We start from the raw sequence: 15,501 nt of genomic DNA, 5'->3' as shown, positions 1-15,501 counted from the left end.
TACACACACACACACACACACACACACACACACACACACACACACACACACAAATGGCTTGACCTGGCAGGGAGTCGTTTCATAGTAGTTTTCTTTCATAGCTTTCATACAGATAAAAAGAATAAAATCCGAGAAGCAGTGGTTGGGCCAGTCTTGAGATGGGAGTGCAGGGAGGGCCGTCACCCAGTAACTAACAAACAAGCTGTGCTTTATGTGGGAATGACTGCCAGGCCACGGGATAGTACTTTGTATTACTATGTCACTATATAGCCAGGAAGGTTGTTGCCAAGCAGTTGGGGGATCACCTTTACAGTGGGTTACAGGTCACAAAATGACTCCAGGCTCTGAGTTACACAAAAAAATCCTGTTCTGTCTATGTGTGTATAGGATGGTGGTGGTGGTGGAGGTGTACATGTGGTGGATATGTGTAGATGCATGTGTGTCTGTGAGGGGATAGTTGGTAATGCACATATGTGATGGTATATATGCGTGCACATGGAGGGTGCACATGTATGTATATACATTTGTGTGTGGAGGCCAGAGGTGAATTTCAGGTGTCAGTCCTCAGAAGCTGTCCACTTTATTTTCTGAGACAGGGTCTCTCTACAAAGCCCTTTCTGTTCTGGAACTCACTATGTAGGCCAGGCTGGACTCAAATGTACAGAGATCCTTCTGTGTCTGCCCCTGAGTACTGGTATTAAAGGTGTGTGCTACCTTTAATGTGTAGCCCAGGCTGGCCTCAAACTTGTCATCCTCCTGCTCCTACCTCCTTAGGCAAACCCTACTGCCATGTGTCACCACAACTGGCCACACTGTTTTTGGATAAGAGTCTCCCACTGAGATCTAGGATCACTAATTCAGCTGGGCTGGCTGGTCAGTGACCTCCAGGGACCTTATTTCCATCTCTCTGCAGGGCTGGGTTCTAAGTACAGGCTGCCATGCTCAGCATTTATATAGCGGTTCTGGGGATCAAACTCAGGCCCTCGTGATTTTATGGCAAGCCGAATGCTTCTATGACTGAACCATTTCTTCATCCTCTAACAAAATATGTGTGCTCTATGCTCTGCAGCCCCTGTCTCCAGGACCCGAGCCCTGGTTCACTATCATGGTGCCCCGCCTGAGTGATGGGACTCTCAGCATGGAGCTGGTAATTTGGTTTTCTGTGTTCCTCTTTGTCTGTGAGTATCAGGAGACTATTTTCTTCTAAGATCCTCTCCCCTTGCTGTTTAAAAATGCATAAACAGTCACACGTGTTTCTTTTAAAATATCTTAGCTTTTACTGTTAGCATTTTTAACACCACAGTCAAGCACTGTAGGATTTTGCCCCAATGCAAAAAAACCCAAAAAACAAAAAACAAATGGAGGAAATGCTAACAAAGGAAGCATTTGATCAAAATAGCAGCATTCAGAGAGAAAAATTAATTCTGAAAAAAATATAAGCAGGAAAACAACCATTAAATCTTCGCTAGTATCTAATTTAACAATTCAATGGAGAAGAGTGAGATTGATATTTTACGTCAGTAAGTTGTCATCATCCCATTTTGAGAATTAAGGGCCCATGCTCTGCAGATTCAGTGCCCCCCTTCTTTCCTGAGAGTTAAGGTTCTCTGCAGGTGGATGGACCCTGCCACACACGACTCAGCTCCCGTTCATTAGAGGTGACTTCTGAACCAAGGCTGCATCTACATCTACATCTGCCCTTCCATTTTTTGGGCTGGGCTGACCAGAAGAAATAATGCTGCTGAGACAGCCTGGTAACATCTCTCAGGGGAGAGGGTCACTTCACATTCTAGCAATTCTAGGGGAAGCCACAGTTGGCTCTTTCTGGCCTGGGAGCCAGTCTTAAGCTAAAGCTTCCAAGGCTGCAGGATTTCAGATTGGTATCAGAAGCCCCTGGGCTGGTCTCAGGGGCCAGAGGACTTTTCCTGTTTTTCCTTCAAGGAAGACGGTAAGACATATTTTACAAGCACTCGTAAAGGGACCATGGAATCCTTAAGAACCATTAAGTCCTGCTGTACAAGATTCCTCATTTTCTGAATTGTTAAAAATAAAAGAAAAAGTTGCAAGTCCTCCTTTATGATGCTAGTTGGCACAGTGCCATGAGCTGAGGTAGACCTGAAACCACAAGGTCATCCATGGCATTTCGAGAATTCAAGGCTAATATCTGCTAGGAAGGAAGGAAGGCAAAAATCTTCTCTTGGGGTTTGGGGTGTCCATTTTGTTTTCATTTAATCCCCCCCCCCACCAAGCAGGCTTTTAAGAAATTATTTTTCTACCTTAGGTCTCTGGGCTATCCAGTCTCTGGTACAACTGTCCCCCCCCCCAAAAAAAAAAAAAAAAGTCAATGAAATGAATCCTGGTGATGTTCTGCTGCACTCATAGATCGGTGCCTGGTCTAGCCATCATCAGAGGCTTCATCTGGCAGCAGATGGGAGTGAGTGCAGAGACCCACAGCCAGACATTATTCTGAGAGTCTAAATTGGAGGTCTCTATAGGGTCTCTCCCCTTGGAACTTGGGGAACCCCAAGGAAGAGGGGGTGGAAAGGTTGTAGGAGTCAGAGGGGTTGGATGACCCCAGGAGAACACAGCCCACTGAATCAACTAAGCAGGGCTCCCATGGGCTCACAGAGACTGAAGTGGCAAGCCCAGGGCCTGCATGGGTCTGCACCAGGTCCTCTGTTATGGCTGTTAACGTGGTGTCTCTGTGGGACTCCTAATAGTGGGAGCGGATGTATCTCTGACTTTTTTGCCTGCTCTTGGGACTCTTTTCCTCCTACTGGGTTGCCTTGTCCAGCCTCAACATGAGGGCTTTTGACTTGTCTTGTTGTATCTTGTTTCGTCACATTTGGTTGTTGTCTCTTAGAGGCCTGATCGTTTCTGAAGGGAAATGGAGGGGGAGTGGATCCGGGGAAGAGGGGAACTGGAGCGGGGGAGTGGGGAGGAGTTGAGGGAGGGAAAACTGTGCTTGGGAGTATTGTATGAGAGAAGAATCTATTTAAAAGAAACAAATATTCTGAAAAAGGAAATTATTTACTTACTATTTAACTCTGTGTATGTATATGCCCACGTTCATCTGAGTGCACATGTGTGTATGCGTATCATATGATGGCCAGAGGCCAATGTGGGGTGGCTTCCTCAGTCACTCTCCATACCAGTTTTTGGAGACAGGGTTTTTCACTGAACTCAGAACAAAGTGATTTGGCTAGACTGACCAACATGCGAACTCCAGGAATTCCTGTCTCCATCTCCCCAGTACTGAGACTAAGCTATGCTTTGCTACCCCGGGCTTTTTACATGGGTTCTGGGGACAGAATACAGATTGTTATCCTTATAAGGTGAGCACTTTGCCAAATGAGCCCTCATCTCGGCCTCCAACATTTTTTTTTTTTTTTACACCGGAGAAACACCATACACCATGTGCTTACTGTGTGCCATGTATGCCCACTGTGTGCCCTATCTCCTGAACCTGGCCTCTCCTCATTGATGCATGATGCCCAACTCTTGGCATATGCTGCAGTTTGTGGGTGGCAACTTTGCCATGTGCATGCAGAGCATAGTGTTAGCATGGACTGGGCTGAGTGTTTGAAAACAGACACCTACTGCAAGCCGTCCCCTCACTGCTTTTACCAGGTGTTCTTTCAGGGCTAAGCTTTGTGCAAAGGCTGAAGAGTGATACAGGGCCTCCTGGTACAGTGGTGGGAGCTGAACGCTTCAGAAGGGAAACTCTTTGTTGAGCGGCATTGTCTGATTTCTAAAGAGCGTCTTCCGTTCTAGGAAGTGAACATTTCAGACCTTTGCCTTGGCCTGTGGTAGCTGATTCAGGCCCTTTGAAGCTCACTTGGACCCCTGTGGAGAGCAGGTCTCTGGTGGGTTCTAGTCCACAGGAAACCCTGTTGGCATCTATAACCGGGGACATGGGTTTCCCCTTGAGGATCAGCCCATTCCTCTGAGCCAACACACAGCCTCCTCTAAAGCTTAAGTGAGGTATGAACCCATGCATTTATGTTCGTAAGGAAAGCAACTCCTTAGGAATCTTGTGTGGTTACACTTCCTTTTTGCTTCTGAGACTCCTACACCCACATTGTAGTTAGAATGGTTGGTGAAAAATTTCTTCTCATTTTTTTTTTTTTTACTTCCAGCCTCTCATTGTCTGAGTTTTCCCAATAGAAACTGTGGCTGAGCAAGAGCAGGTCATGGCTCTAGGTGAATTGTGACAGGAATGGCTGGAAATTTTCCAAACTATTTGCTTTTTGCTACATTTTTTTCCCTCAAGAAGAAAGAAGAGCTGAGTCAATAGTGAGCTGCTGCTTGGGAAGGTGAAGGAGAGGCAGGGGCAGGGAGAAGGAACAGGCTCACTCCATCAGGCTGTCCTTCCACCCTGGGGTGTGAGCAGCCCACTGAGTTGATGTGCTGAATGCTCACAGTCCTGGCCATACTTGGCGTGACTGTGAGCCTGTCTCTGAAGCTGGCCCTGAGGATCCCCATCCTTCTTCCTGCTGGAATCCAGGTGTGAACCGAGATGAGTGAGGAGAGACGAGGATGCCTCTACTCCAGAGGTTGTGGAGTGGGTAGGACCGCTCTCTTAATCCCAAGGAGGGCTGTGGATTCTGGAGCAAGCTGACTCTGGGTGGGTCACTGAGACCAAGTTTCCTTCTGTCCTACTTAAATGAAGTAGGGAGGGGTAGGAGCCTTCCAGGACCTGCTCCCAGGTGCTTGGGAGGAATTGTGCTGCCCAGTGACTGTGAAGGGTGTTGGAAAGCTACCAGGACGGAATGTCCTCTAGACAACCCCTAAATGACCTTGGGCATATAAGTAGCAACTGCTATTTTCTTCCTCAATTCCCCAAGAGGATTTTAGACTCTCTAATTATCTTGAAACTTCACTTCACCTAAGACATCTGGGGATGTTCAGTACCGATGTTGTACTGTTTCTGCACGAACTCCCCCGCCCTTCCCTGATTTCGGAATCCATAATTCTAGGGTGCGAGCCGAAGAAGCTGCAAGTCCTCTTAGTACCACAGGGATTGCTATTTCTTTAGAGTCTCACTGTGCAGGCAAGGCGAGCCTCTAACTTGTGAGCCTCCCAGATGTGGGTGCTGGGACTAGACATGTCAACCAACAGGCCAAGCAAGGCTAATATCAGCTGCTCCTAGGCTGCCATAGGAAAATGAGCCTTTAAAGAAAAATACATGCTGGGCTCTGCAAGGCACAGGGGGCCACTCTAGTGTGAAGATTGCTTTTAATACTATAATGAGGAATTATTGTGTCTTTATTGCCCATTGTTTTCTTTTTAAAAATGCTTTCAATTAAACAATTTTAAAATTAATTAATTAATTAATTATCTATGGATGTGTGTGTGTGTGTGTGTGTGTGTGTGTGTGTGTGTGTGTGTGTGTATGTGTGTGTATGTATCCATGTGCCACAGCATCTGTAAGGTCATAGGACAACACGCAGGGGTCTGTTCTTTCCTTCTACCAATTGTAGGTCTTGGGAACTGAACTCAGGTCATCTGGCTTGAGGGCAAGCTCCTTTACCTGCTGAGCCATCTTGCCTGCCTCTCCTATTGCTTTCTTAGTGCAACCACTAAGTTTGAGACAAGCGGAGGAAGTCCAAGTGAGCGGGGGCTCTTTGTATTCTCAACTGAATAGATGGCACCAACTTGAACCGTTGCCAGGTGGTTTATTTATTGCTCCTTATGGTTTCTGAGCAATCAAATTATCACTTGTTCACTTAAAACATAACAAATCATGCTGCTGCATGTGGGACAAACCCTAGAGAGATGAGTCTCTTCTCCACTCTCCCCATGGGGGTCTGTGACTTCTTAGGTCTGGAGTGGGGATGAGAGCTACTGGTCTGTCCTGATTTTTCTACAAATTCTTCAGATGATCCTAGTGACTAAGAGAGACCTTTCTGATGCCACCATCATTCAGGCTCAGGTAAGACCCTGACTGTGGGTGAGAGAGTAGGTCATTGGTATCTCTGCAACCTAGCATGTGCAGGACCCTGGCTTAGAGCTGCACAGTTGTGGGGAAATGAAACTGAGCTTAACTCATCTTTTCATCTAAAATCCATTAAGAAAACATCTGTGCCAAGTTTAAGATAAGACTCACAGGGCGTTTGCTGTAGTGTAGTCAACAAAAGCCACTCAGAGCTGATGGAGTCACCAGCAGGAGGGAGGACCCCTGGGTGGTGCTCACAGGGAGGCTCAAAGGAAACCCCCCTTTCTCTCCCCTGCCTGCTCTGTGAATGCTAGAACCAGGAGGAAGGGCCTACCTAACTGGCCCCCCGTCCTCAGCCCTGGAAAGCAGGTTGATGGAAGGCCCTGTGAGTTGCCAGACTTGACTTCTTATGTGCTGAAGTTGTTGCTGGTGACACAGCCTCAAACTGCACCAAGGAAGCCCAGGAAGATGGCTGACCCTCCAGTGACGGTTGCTGGTGACATACTCAGCAGACTGCTAATTCTTAGATTCTGCCCTGGCTCCCACAGGGATCCCAAAGATGCCTAGATCACAGGGGGAGGTCTAGAACCCCCGGGATTTGCAGAGTCATGGTCTGTCTCAGGCCACCCTCCTAGCCCTTATCTTGCTACCTATGTGAGGGTGTGTGCTCTGCAGACCTTGAGAACAAATATTGGTTCCCTTCACCATAGGACCACCAAGAGCAGCAGTGAACCTGGGCACCTGGAAGAGCATGACAAAGATTCTAGACGATGTTCCCACTCAGAAACTTTTACAACTGATGTCGTAGGCCTGTGCACGTGTGGGTTTATTTGAACACATTTGTGTGTATGAGTGTGTTTTAAGGCATCTGTGTATGTACCTGTGTGTTCCCTTTTAAACAATAAAACTGAGTTCATACCACTTTGTAGCTATCTTTTTCTGTTAACCTACTGTCAATATATTTTTAGTATAACTTCTTTATGTTATTTTGGAGCATTAAAAAAATGTCCCACAGAACCATGTTTTGTGCATGAACTCGTTGAAGACTCCTTGTCCCCAAATACTTGGGCATGCATTTCTAACAGACAAGGAAAATCTATAGTACTATCCTATAACGCTATACAAATACATTGGTTCCCAAGCTCCAATGGGTTTCAATATTTGTCTCAACAGTGTCCCCTGTAGCAAAAGATTCTGCATCAGAATCATGTTTCTCACTCTGGCATTGTGTCACTCACACCAGAGATTTCCTCAGTCACCATCTACCTCCAGTGACCTTGACTCCTTCTATGGGTGTACGGTCATATGTGTGCACATGTAGGACATGAACATATGGAGCTCAGAGTTGGTGTCAAGCATCTTTCTCAATCTCTCCATTGTATTTTTTGAGGAAGGCTCCCTCACTGAACCTAGCTTACTGATTCATGTAGACATCTGCTCTGTCCCTACTGCTAGCATTTCAGGTATCCCATGCTTGTGTGGCAACCAGTTTACCAGCTGGACATTTCCCCAGCCCTGGCCCTTGCTTCTCCGAGGATGACAGGTCAGGTGCTTATTTTGTCTTGTTCCCTCACTTTGGATTTGTTTCATGACCTCCTGATTGAATTCCAGCTAGGCATCTTCATCAGAGACTTACGGAAGTGTGGCTGTTTGCAACCTCGTGGGTGGCACAATTTAATCTTGTCCCCATTCCTTGTGATACACCTTTGATGGTCAAGGTGGAGCCTCCAGGTTGACTGCTACTGTTGGTCCCTCCATCCTCTTAGAAATAAGATATATCTGACAGCAGGTCTTTGTGGCTACACAAACATCCCATCTTCCACCAAACCATGCACTCACCTGCCTGTTTAGATTTGTGTTCTTTTGGCATCTGAGTTTATTCATCGGCTATAATCCATTGCTACCATTATTGTTCTAAAATTTCAAATTGTTTCAGTTTGATCAGAGGAGCCCTTCAGTTTAGTTTCAGTTTACAAAACACATTTCCATCCTTGAGCATGGCTCTATGCTCAGGTTGTGCATCTTCTTTCTTAGCACAGGAAATAGCTGTTTCTCCAAGGCACTGGCCCCTTTTCATGAGATTGGTATTCAGAAGCTAAGACTCAGGAGATAGATGTGCTCCTTTTTACTGGCATTGGTGTCCATGAGGACTCTCTGTGGGCAATCCAGGGAGAATAATGATGTATAATACCCACGACAGCCCATCCATCCCTCCATCCAAACTGAATCTCCCTCTCTGCCTTCCAGTTCCAGGTCATCTTTGTTGTTTCTCTTTCTATGTCTACAATCCACTTCTTGGAAATAAAGAAGTGTGCCCCACTCTGCAGTCAGTCTCCCATCTTTGTCCCCACTAGGGGCTTCTTTTCTCCACCCACAACGCACTTCTTCATGCTGACAATGTGAATGCCTTCTTCAGCTTCTGAATGCAACCCTGGCTTTGCATTTCTTCCCTTATGCAGACACCCTTCTCACTGTTGGGCTTCAGCCTCCCCGTCTGTGTGTGTGTGTGTGTGTGTGTGTGTGTGTGTGTGTGTGTGTGTGATACCTAGTGGACTCCTTGTTAACCTATGTTGGCACCAACAATTCAGTGGGCTATCACACACACACACACACACACACACACATGCACGCGCACACACACATACACCCCAACCCTACACACCTGCCTTGCGTATGTGCTTCGTACAACTTTATTATCTGATTTATCTGTGTGTGTGTTTTCCTTGATGTATCTCCATTTTTTAAATGAGGACTCCATCATCAGGTGGCTTTTTTTTCTTTCTCTCATCAACACAAACCTTGACACAGTAGGCTTATATTAATTAGGGATCTCTGGAGGAACAGAACCAACAGGAGACGAACCTCTAAAAGGATTTATTCTAGATCTTGGAGGACATGATTATGGAAGCTGAAAAGTCTGATGACATGCCGTCTGTGAGCTGGAGCCTAGGAAACCACTGAGTAGACAGAAGGCGGCAAGACAAAGAGCTGATGGGGCAGAGTCCCATCTGAGTCTTCAGGCCTGAAGACCAGGACATGGAGGGCAGCAGGACACAGGGGGTGACAGGAAATGGAGGACAGCAAGACATGCAGGACAGCAGAACATGCAGGGCAGCAGGACATGGAGGACAGGAGGACATAGAGGACAGGAGGACACGGAGGTCAGCAGGACATGGAGGGCAGCAGAAGATGAGTGCTCTGGCTCAGAGCCAGGCAGAGAGTGAATCCAACTTTTCTCCCTTCTCTCTTCCTATGCAGGTCCTAAAGGGCTTGGCTGCTGCCTGTCTCACTGGGAAGGGCCTTCTGCTTTACTCAGTCCACCAAAACAGAGTCTCATCTGGCTAAGCCAGAGAGCTGAGTACCTCATGTTTTTCTCAAGTTGATTCAGAGTACGAAGACCCACAGGGGTCAATCAACAAGCTCTGATGGAAGAAAGGCATTCTGAAGCGGTTAGTTTTTTGTACAGATCCCCACTCTTATTATCAGGTAGCCTTCGAGAGTGAGGTAGAGCATTTAGCATCTGTTGTAGCATTTAGCACTTCTTGTGAAAATCATTCATGCTGTCCACTAATATATCAGACTCTCTCCATTCCAGACACACAGGTAGGCCATGTAACAAGAGTATGGCCACATAGCATCCCAGTAAAACAGGAGCAAAAGTGATCTGTGCCACTTTTAGGAAGGCACAGGGGGCGCAATTTGCATTATTTCATCATTTTTTTCTCTGAAGACCATCGTAAACATATACTGAATATGTTTATATTCTGTAATATGTAATATCTCGAGTGTTAATAAACATACCCCCCGCCCCCCAACTTGTGTTGGGTGTCTATCGTGAGCAAAAAGTAAACACTTGACGCAATCAGCAGAGAAACCCCTATTTTGTTGCTACTACAGCTGGTCACACCTGGGGACACTAACTTACCAGACCAGTTCCTTTGGGTAGGTGGAATAACCTACTTTGTCTGAGTGGTCTTGGCTCAAGATCTCACACTAAGCTCAGTCAAGTTCTCAGCCAAAGTCACGGTTTTGTCTGAAGCTCCACCAAGGAGGAATCTATTTCCAAACCTATGCGGTTGATGACAAAATTCATTCCTTGACCTATACCTGTCGACCAGAAGCCTCGGTTCTTCCTCAATAGTTGACATAAAGTTGGTTCCAGTTATATGGAGCTTCTCCACTACAGCAGCTTGCTTTGTCAATCTGTGCCCGCCAAAGTGGCAGTGGATGTCCAGCAAATCAAGTGCTAGCTAAACATTGTTTTTTATTATATTCTAATCATTAGAAGCAAGTCACTTGGTACAGCTGTCACTGGAATGATGATATTACATAAGAAAAGGTAAGGGCCTGGGGATCACTGGGGGCATTAATAAAGGAAAATTCACTGGCGGATAAAGTAAACTGAGAAAGACAAACACTTTAAGAAGATAGACATCCAAGGTAAACTGTCACAAGAGAACTCTCATCGATCCAAGGGTGATGACAACTGGACTTTTAAATGTACACGGAGTTACCCTAGTTTTAAGACCGAATCATTAGGGAAATCAAAGATACCTTAGACATCAGGAGGACCAGTTTGGACAATACAGCTTACATGTTATAACTAATGAAATTTCACTGACAGTAAATTAGAATTACTTTCATTACTGTGTTTAAGTTCAATGACAAATTTTCACATATTGATTGATTTTAATCTTATTGGTCTTTTCCTAAGGACACATTTTATACTGGGGATAATTAGTTTGGGTTAATTGTATGACCAAAGTCAGGACTCTCACTCAGAAAGAGATCACAGAGATCAGGAGGAGTGGTTTATTAAGTCTTTGGCATGAAGGAGATTGGATTTGTAGGTTGTGAATGGTCCATGAACTTCCAGGAGGTTCTCCCTGGTGCAAGTTCCTTCCTTCCTTCCTTCCTTCCTTCCTTCCTTCCTTCCTTCCTTCCTTCCTTCCTTCCTTCCTTCCTCCCTTCCTTCCTTCCTTCCAGACCAATATTACACTCTAGTTCAGGCTGGCTATGTAGCCCTGGACAGCCTCAAATTTGTGGCAACCTCCTGCCTCAGTATTCTGCCTCCTGAGCACCATGCTTACAGGTGTGAGCCACCACACTCAGTGACCTTTTTGTTCTGATGTAAACAATAAAAGAAAGTTTGGTGCAGACTAGAACTGCCCAGTGTCACAGAGAAGACAGAGAAAGTGCTGTCGAATGCTGGGAGGGCCAGTTGTGTGAGGACAGGCCGAGCTTTGAGGAAGAGGGACCAGAAGACTCACTTTGCCTCATAAGACTCCACTTGACAAAATCACTAGGACACTCTTGTGTGAGTCACTGGATTACTTTGTGGACATGGTGTCTTCCAGTGGAGCTAAGAAGCGGGATGTGGAGGGAAGACTGTCAGTGGTGACATCCGTAAGGGAGGAAATAATGGGAAATTCATCATTGTCACTGTTATTACATATCCTTTTACTAAACAAACTAGCATTTGCCATCCACAGAGAGCTGGGAGTACAGATGAACATGACCAGAGTGAATGAAGGTATGAAGGGACCAAAGGAGATGAGGAAGTATTTCCAGAGGCACTGATAATCCAGGACCTGGGACAAGAATTGACAGAAATGTTATTAAGGATCTGTGCAAGTCTGTGTGCATCTGTGTGTGTGCACACATAGGTGTGTATGTATGTGTGTGTTGTGCACGTATTTGTATGTACATGTGTTTGTGCACATAACTGCATGCATGCAAGCTACTGGAGGGACTATTTGGGTTATTTGTTGAGCACCTGATGCAGCCCATTGGAATATAGTGTGTTCATGGCAGGGTCATCTGTAAGGGCCGTGGAGTGTGACTTTGAAACCCCCCCACTCCGCCTACCATTAGTGGTACTGTTTCCCCGACAGCAGGAGGCAAGTGAGGTAAGGAGAGTCCCTCTGTTTGCTTCTGCAGCCTCCATGTTTGCACAGCCCAGAGCTGACTTTTGTCCCCTCCTCCTCTGGAAGACGGGAGTCATACATTTTTAATTGGAGTTTTTCTGCCCAAAGAGCAAACTGGCTTGCCGCCCAACTTATGGGTGAAGATGTCAGGAGAGAAACCCTCACCTTCTGTCCCGCTGGCAGCTAATGAAAACAAACGGCTTTTCTTCCTCCCACAGCTGCTTCCTCCTCTCCGTGGTCACTCTATTTAAAGCACCACTGGCTCCTTAACTCGTTTCAAACCAAGGGACCCAGATCTGGCTTAGTACTTTTGTCTTCCTCTGGCTGGAGATGCTCGGATTGTCCAGTTTCTCACCTCTCTGTTGCCCAGCTCTGGTCTCCAGCAAGTTAAGGTGTGTGTGTGTGTGTGTGTGTGTGTGTGTGTGTGTGTGTGTGTATGCATGCGTGTGTGTCACATGCACATTGGGAAAGGAAATCACACTTGAAAGGCTGTGGAGATGGTTCAGTGGGTAAGAGTGCCTGCAATGTAACCATAAGTACCTGAGTTCAAAATCATGGGGTGACACTATGGCTCAGCAAGTAAAGGTGCCTGCTACCAAAGGTCCGAAGACCTGAGTTTGCCCCCCAGGTTCCACCTGGAGGAGGAAGAGAAGGGATTCTAAAAAGCCAGGCATAGACTTGTAACCACAGCACTGTAACAGAGGCAGGGACTAGAGGATCACCGCATCTCATTGGGTGGCCACCAGGCAACCTCCAGATTCAGTGAGAGACCCTGCCTCAAGGGAATGAGGCCGAGAGTGATGGATCAGGACATTGAACATCCTCCACTGGCCTCTGTGAGTGTACACCCTCATGTCACACACACACACACACACACACACACACACACACTCACTCACTTCTACACACACATACCCTCCTCACATCTACACATGCATATACATACACTCTCACATCTCACACACACACTCACATCTACACACACACACACACACAACACACACACACACACACACACATTTGAGGACAGTGGTACAGCTCCACCAAAGTAATAAGTCGGCATCATTTAAAGGCACGACTGATAACATTTATTTGTAGTTCTTTAAAGCCATCTTTCAAAGGAAACAGAGCCTGTAACCTGCACAGCACCCCCCACAGGGACAATCTCCCTTTGGCTCTGCTCAGTAATTCAATTGTGATAGGAAGGTTGTGCAGTGATAGCAAAAGAGAGACGGGCAGACAAAAAAATAAATAAATAAAGCAGGAAAGAGAGAGAAAGCCTTCAGCAGCCGCCATCTATCTTATGGAAAATGAAAAGTGCTTACCCGTGCCCAGATAGTAAATCCTGCCTGCTTTATTAAATAAATGTAGTATTTCACTCAAGAAAGGAGACCTTTGGAATGCTTGGGAAAGCTTGCTGGCTTTAAAATGGAATAAAGATTGATTTATGGGGAAGTTCTCCTGTGTGTCTGTTTTTCTTCCTTCTGACACAAAGAATGGAAACCGAGACACAGAATTCATTTTAAAAGACCAGGAGAAAGAGTTGGGTATTGGAAATTTGGGTGCTTTATTTATCTTACTTAAAAAAATATAGAGTTCTGAGAGTGCCTGGATAGGCAGGAGTGGTTTGCTCAGCCCACCACAGGCACGTGGCCGGTGTGTGCTGCAGCCTGGCCTGATGCCGGACACACAGCTGGTGTTCAAAACCCTGGTAGCTGTTTCTGTGTAATTAAGGATTTTTGGTTCATGCTTTTGACTTCCTTTGTTTTATATTTTTGCTTGAAACAAAGATAATTGCCTTCATTAGCCAGGGCCATTTCAAGTGCAGAGGATGGAAACCCGCTTTAGATTGGTTTCATTGAAAAGAAGTCGGCTACAGAACTGAAAAGTTCATGGACCTGCCAGCCTCCGGTGCAGCAGGATCCAGGAGTTCAATTATAGTAACAGGACTCTGATACTGCACACCACACATTCTGTAGCTTTGTTCCCCTCAGTTAGATTCTTCAGGGGGCTGTCCTTGGATGGTTTGAGGATTTATCTTCTAGGTTTACACGTCTCTAGTTCAGTTCCTTCAGATTTTTTTTTTTTTTTTTTGAGTCCTCACGAGTCTTATGGAGTCATTGCAGTTGGGTAAACTTAGCTCATTTGTGGGTAGCACTGCTTATCATGACCAGTTGGTGGCGGTGAGTGGTTCCAGGCTCCACCCAGCTCAAGCTTCTTGGACTGAGGCTGGAGAGGTTCCCCTCCCTTAGGAAATCAGGTAAGTGGTGATCTAGGATGGGGGTGGAAATGATAGATATAAATTTTGGGTGCTTTGTTTCCATTCCTTTTCTGTTCTTCATTTCTCTCTCTTCGTTTATTTAACAGTGATTGACAGCTTGCTGTGCTTGTGGCTCACTCCTGCAAGAAACACAACAGACACTTTAGAAACGGGTCAAATAATTTTCTTTTTACATTCTTATTTATCTTGTGTGTGTGAACGCATGTGCATGTGTGCATGTACATGTATGCCATAATGTATGGAGGTCAAAGGTTAACCTTTTGGGGTTGATTCTCATCTGTCCACCGTGGTTTTCAGGGATCAAACTCAGGTCATCAGACTATGTCACAAATTCTCTTACCCACTGAACCATCTTGCCAGCTCTCAGGGATTTGATATGTGAGAATACATTTAATGGGTGATGAGCAAACTTGGTGTCCACAGCTCTGGGCAGAGACCCCTATTTAATACTGTCAGTAACTTTCTTGCTACTGGAAAAAAATTCTAGACAAAAGCAACTTATGGGAGGTGGGTCTATTTTGGCTTATAATTTCAGAGCGCTGTTGCTGTGGGATGGTCTGTATGTCAAATTGCTCTGATTGGTCAATAAATAAAAGACTGATTGGCCAGTGGCCAGGCAGGAAGTAGAGTCAGGACTAACAGAGAGGAGAATTGAGAAAACAGGAAGGCGGAGGGAGATACTGCCAGCCGCTGCCATGACTAGCAGCATGTGAAGATGCCGGTAAGCCACGTGCCATGTGGCAAGGTATAGATTTATAGAAATGGACTAATTTAAGCTATAAGAACAGTTAGCAAGAAGCCTGCCATGGCCATACAGTTTGTAAGCAATATAAGTCTCTGGTTTACTTGGTTGGGTCTGAGCCGCTGCAGGACTGGCGGGTGAGAGAGATTTGTCCTGACTGTGGGCCAGGCAGGAAAACACTAGCTACACGCTGTGGTGAGTCACTGTAGTGTGTTTGTGCAGTACACGGTGGAGTGCCCCTGTCTGGGACTTTTCTGCAACAGCTGTGCACATCCCTGCAGAGCAGGAAGCAGAGCAGAGAGCAGGGGCAAGCAACTATGAAAAGCCCCATCCCTAGTGACGGTCATCTGCCAGCCAGGCTCCACTTTCTCAAGGCTCCACAAATGTCCCAACAGTGCTAGAAGCGAGGGACCAAACTCAGGAAACATGACCCCGTGGGGGCTGTGGAGGGAGGATAAGGGGGATGAGTGGTGGGAAATGACCTGACTGTCAGTCCTTGGGAATGAAGTCATGCTTGGCCAGTAAGCAGGCCGGAGGGATTACCTGCAGACATCTCTGACCTTGTCCTGAACTGTGCAGTACGTGCAGTTATCATAAAGCCTTATGGGTGTGG

The sequence above is a fragment of the Peromyscus eremicus genome, chromosome 4 (assembly GCF_949786415.1).
Source record: "Peromyscus eremicus chromosome 4, PerEre_H2_v1, whole genome shotgun sequence".
Taxonomy (NCBI): Eukaryota; Metazoa; Chordata; class Mammalia; order Rodentia; family Cricetidae; genus Peromyscus; species Peromyscus eremicus.
Note: the sequence above shows the minus strand (reverse complement) of the source record.